We start from the raw sequence: 5,477 nt of genomic DNA on the forward strand, positions 1-5,477 counted from the left end.
TTGAATGCTCATCCTAGTCTGTTTGGATTTCCCGAGTCCTAATTGCTAAAACATTGTGTAAGGCATGACGTTGATACTAGCCCCTAAATCATCTAATACATTATTAACATCTAAACTACCAATTAAGAACTCCCTGGATCTTTTAGTTTGTTGGGTAGTTTATTTTAGAGAATAGCTGAGCAAAATACATTTAGCTCCACATGCGATGCCTCGTCCAACTTTCGCTTATTTGCTAAAAGCTCCTTTAAAAATTTCATTGTGTTTGGCATCTGCGATAGGGCTTCAATAAATGGTAAGTTAATATGTAATTTTTTTAAGAGTTTAAGGAATTTACCAAATTGTTCATCTGAGCGATCTTTTCTTGTCGCGTTGGGGTATGGCACACGAGGTTTATATTTGACATTCACTGATTTGTTTTTATTATGACCTACCTCACATTGACCTTTTCTTACCACAGCGTCTTGCCTCAGTTCTGTCTCAGGCTCAATGACTCCATCGTCATCTTGAATATTAATTGCGTTGAACTGTTCCCTTGGGTTGGGTTCAATATTACTTGGCAAGCTACCTTGTGGTCGTTTGGAGATTAGTTTGGAAAGCTGGCCTATCTAAGTTTCGAGCCCTTCGATTGACGCTTTTGATTTTTAAGTGCTGTCTCGGTGTTTTGGAAACAGGTTTCTGACACCGATATAAACTTTGAGAGCATCTCTTCAAGGTTCGGCTTCTTTTCCTGTTGATAGGGTGGTTGTTGAAAACCCGGAGGATGTTGTGGTCTTTGATTTCCTTGATCGCCCCACGGGATATTGGGGTGGTTCCTCCAACCTGCATTGTAAATGTTACTATATGGGTTATTTTGGGATCGAGAGTTATTGTTACCCATATATTGGACTTGTTCCTCCTCGATGCTAGGGTTGAAGGGTTCATACTTTGTGCATGCTCCTCCTCCATTCATCTCGCACCTCATTACTGGATGTACCTGAGTAGAACCAAGTAAACCATTAATCTTTTTATTTAGAAGTTCTACCTGGTTTGACAGCATAGTAACCAAATCAATGTTAGAAATGCCTACTGTTTTAGTTGGTTTAGTCCTCATGACTTGCCACTGATAGTTATTCAGTGACATCTCCTCTATAAACTCATAGGCAACTTTAGGTGCTTTATTATTGATGGTTCCTCTAGCAGTTGCATTAACCATTTGTCGAGTCAAAGGAATCAGGCCATTATGGAACGTTTGAACCTGTGGTCAAAGTGGTAACCCATAGTGAGGGCACCTTCTCAATAAGTCCTTATATCTCTCTCATGCATCGTAAAGAGTTTCTAAGTCCATCTGCACAAACGAAGAGATATCATTACGTAATTTGTTCCCAAGTAGTGATTGACCCTCATGGTAACGAGTTCAACCACTATTTAGCCTTGTTCCTCAGTGAAAAGGGAAACAACCGAAGACGTATGGCATAATCAGAAATGCCATTGATTTTAAATGTATTGTAAAGTTCCAAAAAGTTTGCTAAGTGAGCGTTGGGATCTTCATCCTGCAAACTATCAAACTGAACAAACTGTTGTATCATTTGAATTGTGTTAGGTTTCAGTTCAAACATATTTACAGCTACAGCAGGTCTAACTATGCTTGATTCAGTTCCTGTTAAAGAAGGTTTAGCATAATCATACATAGTGTGTGGAGTAGGATTTTGATTAACCGCAATTACAGGAGGTAGCTGACTGTCTTGGTTTTCAGCCATTTCTTCAGTTGGGGGTTGAGTATCGTCCTCTTACTCGTTCTTTATGTATCTTAAGCTTCGCCTTATTTCTCTTTGGTTTCTGCAAACTATGTGATCGATTTCTTCGTCAAAAATTAGTGGTCCTAACAAGTTTCTTCTAGTTATACTATAAAAACCTGCCAAGAGAAAGAAAAAGTAAATTAATAAATAAAAATAAAAATTAAATTAAATTAAATTGCAAGAAAAATAAATGGCTCAAGTAATAAAAATTGAGCGTTCCTAACATCTTAGTTCCCTAGCAATGGTGCCAAAAACTTTATTGCGTGGTTTCGTGATAGGTTTTAAATATTTATAATTATTCTTCTTGAAACTAACTATTATCGCGATGTAGGCAAGTGTACCTATCGAATAGTACTATAGTTTTAGCAAGACCGGATTGTCGAACCCAAAGGAACTAAAAGCACTAGTAATGACTGTCTTTTTATTATCTAGCCTAAGAATAAAGAGGGTTTGTTTTAACTAACTAATTATCTAAACTAAGAACTCATAGAGAATAGAATTGGGGAATTGCTTTTGGGAAAATCGATTGAATTAAGACAATACCTAATGAAAAATCCACCTAGACTGTAATTGTTATTTTGGCTCTGAATCAGACAATTTATTCATTTAAATTGTTCCGTAGAGATCCCTAAGTTATGTCATTATCCTTATTCAAGACTAATAACGTCTAATCCCTAGATTGAATAATTGAGACCTTACTCTAATTAACACCCTAGGTTGCATTAACTCAATCTATGGATCCTCTTATTAGGTTTCACCCTAATCCAGCAAAATCTTGTCACCCTATGTCTAGGCGCGCAATCAACTCGCTTAATTATGACAAATGTACTTTTAAACAGGGTTTATTTCTCCTCTGAATAAGAGCTTATCTTTAATCAATATCCTGGATATCAAAACAATAATTAAGAGCACATAATTAAGAACAAGTTAAATATTTATCATACAATTCAAAAAAATAATAACAAGATTTGTCTTAGGTTTCCTTCCCCTCAGATATTTAGGCGTTTTAGTTCATAACTAAATAAGAAAACATCTCAGAATAATAAAGAATACAAAACATAAAGAAATCCCAAAATTCCTAAAAGGGAAATTGAGGAGAGATCTTCAGTCTTGATGATGAATCCGGCTTCTGAGATGGATCGGCTTCCTTGGAGTAATTCCTTACGCCCTATTCTGTGTGCCTCTCTTCTTCCTCCTCTAAGGTGTATTTATAGGCTTGGGAATGCCTAAGAGCCTTCAAAATTAGCTTTTTCTGAATTGGACTTAACTTGGGCTCAGCAGGGACACGCCCGTGTGCGATTACTTCAAGCCGTGCTCGAGCTTGCCAAATTGACACGGCCATGTGGTCTGCCCGTGTTAGGAGGTCCAGCCGTGTTGATTTCGTACTTTGGCCCATTTTCTCTATTTTTGGCCCGTTTCTCGTTCCTTTTGCTCTCCTATGCTCTCCTAAGTATAAAACATGAAATTAAAGCATTAGAAGCATCGAATTCACCAATTCTAATGGAAAATCATCTATAAAATGCGTTAAGCATGGGGTAAATGTAACGCCCCAAAAATTGGGCCTAGAAAGAATTGGGCCTTAAGTCTGGGATTCGGATAGAAGAAAACCTGAATAATTAAGAAGTTTTATATATTATCGTTTAAGGAAAAAAATTTTGAATTACTACTAGAAAATTTTTACTGTATTTATTATTACGGATATTTTAAATTTTATTAGTATTATGGGAAAAATTATTACTATTAGAAAAAAATATATATATATATCTGTATGTATGTTTGAAAAATTTTTACAAAAATTTTTATTTACTGTATTATTTGAAATTTTTATTATTAGATATATTTATAAAATTATTATTATTGGTACTTAAATAAGTAACGAAGGGCTTATAGTGTGGGGAAAAGTCCAGGGTTCGGCCCACAAAATTCTTAAATTTGGCCTCTTAAGGAAATCTGGGTAGTAGCCCTTATTAATAAATTAGGCTGAGTTTTAGCATGAAGGAACGCTTGGCCCAGTGGCTAAGCACGCTAGGAAAGGCATGGGAGGTGCCTGGGTTCAAGGCACAGCGTGCGCAAATGGTTGTTTTTTTTTACAACCAAGAATTTCCACAAGAAGGCCTTATAAATATTTCGAGAGGAAAGGTGACACAAAAGAGGCACGTGGTCAAGTGGCAAGGAGGCGTTAAGAGTGTGCATGTGGTTAGGAGTTCGAGTCTAGTAAGTAGCATATTTTGTTTTATTTTTAAACAAAATCGGGACTGCAGTAGATAAGTCTTAAGATTAGTTGTGAGCAGATTATATCATGAGAAGAGCTTCAGCAGCGATGAAGCAGTAGCATTCTGAGGGGACTGAAAGGGCACGAGTTCGAATCCAGGTGCTGGCGTTATTTTGGTTTGTTTTTAGGAGGACCAAGGCTTCAGCAGGTAAGGTTTAAATGTGACATCCCTAAATTGACCCTAGTCGGAAAGTGGTTTCGGGACCACTAAACCGAGTCATAATAATAATTAACCATCATAATTGATGCTCATTATATGCATATATGCATGTGTGAAAATTTCATGTTTGGATTTTGTTAATTGTAAGTGAATTTTTATCAAATAGGACTTATGTGAGAAAATTTAGAAATGTGCTAGGCAAATGTAAGGTGGCCTATTAATACATGTGGGAAAGTGTTGTCCTTGCATGTCAAATTAGCCAAAATGAAGCATGATGGCCGGCCATGCTATGAGTGGAAACATGTTGCCAACATGTTTAGTTAGTGGATTATGTAGGAAGAATAAAGAAATGAAAGAAAAAAAAAGAAAAAGAGAATATGAAGAAAAACAAAGAAAAGAAAAAAAAGTGTTCATTCTCTCATTTTCTCCTTGCTTGGCCGAATGTACTAAGAAGAAAGGGGGAAAGCTTGAGAAAATCAGCCATGGGAGTTTGCTAGACTAAGGTATGTTGATGTTATCCATGAGATTCATGCATGTTTTTAGTTGATAGTTTGAGTTCCACCTAACCCATGGTCTAAACCTTTACCATGAAATGGGGATGATATTCGGCCATGGGTGTTGTCTTCTTGGTATCATTGATGTTTGATGTTTGATGTTGTGGTGGTGAGGCATGAAGATGAGTTAAGTTTCGCTAAGGTGGGTTTGTGTGGATGTCATTTGCATGCTAAGTGTCAAGCTTTGTAATGATATATGTGTATGGTGTCTTTGATGTTGTGAATGGAAGTAGAAGAAAAGTAAAAGAAATTTATGTAGAAATATGATGTATGTGGATTCATAGGATGTTACAAATAGATGTGAAGCTATGCTAGAAGAGAAAAGAAATTGCCAAGTGTTCATGGGAGGAAAACTATGTGTTTGAAAGAATAAAAATGATGCCATAATTGATAGTATAGGTATTCGCCATTTAATCAAGTGTGTAGGTGATGTTAGATCAATTTTAGCACATTCGGCTATAGATAGGCATGTTGATAATCTCATTTAGACAATTAGACATAAAAGGGTGGTAATGAGGTTGAAAATTGTTGAATGGCTAGTTGGGTAATGAATGAAGCATTCGCCATATGGGGTAAAAATGGGTCATATGCTCATGAGATAAAATTTTGTGAATTGATGTATTAATGATGATAGTATAGTTGATGTCATGTATATATGTATAAATATTTGGCAAGACGGTTAAACTAGTTAATTTATTGACTAAGCTCAAGAAGCT

At 36.2% G+C, this 5,477-nt stretch overlaps 1 non-coding gene across 1 annotated transcript; it reads left to right on the forward strand.

Annotated features, from left to right (window-relative positions):
* Nucleotides 1–1,250: 1,250 nt before the first annotated feature.
* LOC128291985 (small nucleolar RNA R71) lies at nucleotides 1,251–1,357 on the forward strand. The gene has a single exon (XR_008281969.1). It is a non-coding gene; the product is annotated as a small nucleolar RNA R71 (small nucleolar RNA).
* Nucleotides 1,358–5,477: the final 4,120 nt, after the last annotated feature.

The sequence above is a fragment of the Gossypium arboreum genome, chromosome 4 (genome assembly GCF_025698485.1).
Source record: "Gossypium arboreum isolate Shixiya-1 chromosome 4, ASM2569848v2, whole genome shotgun sequence".
NCBI lineage: Eukaryota > Viridiplantae > Streptophyta > Magnoliopsida > Malvales > Malvaceae > Gossypium > Gossypium arboreum.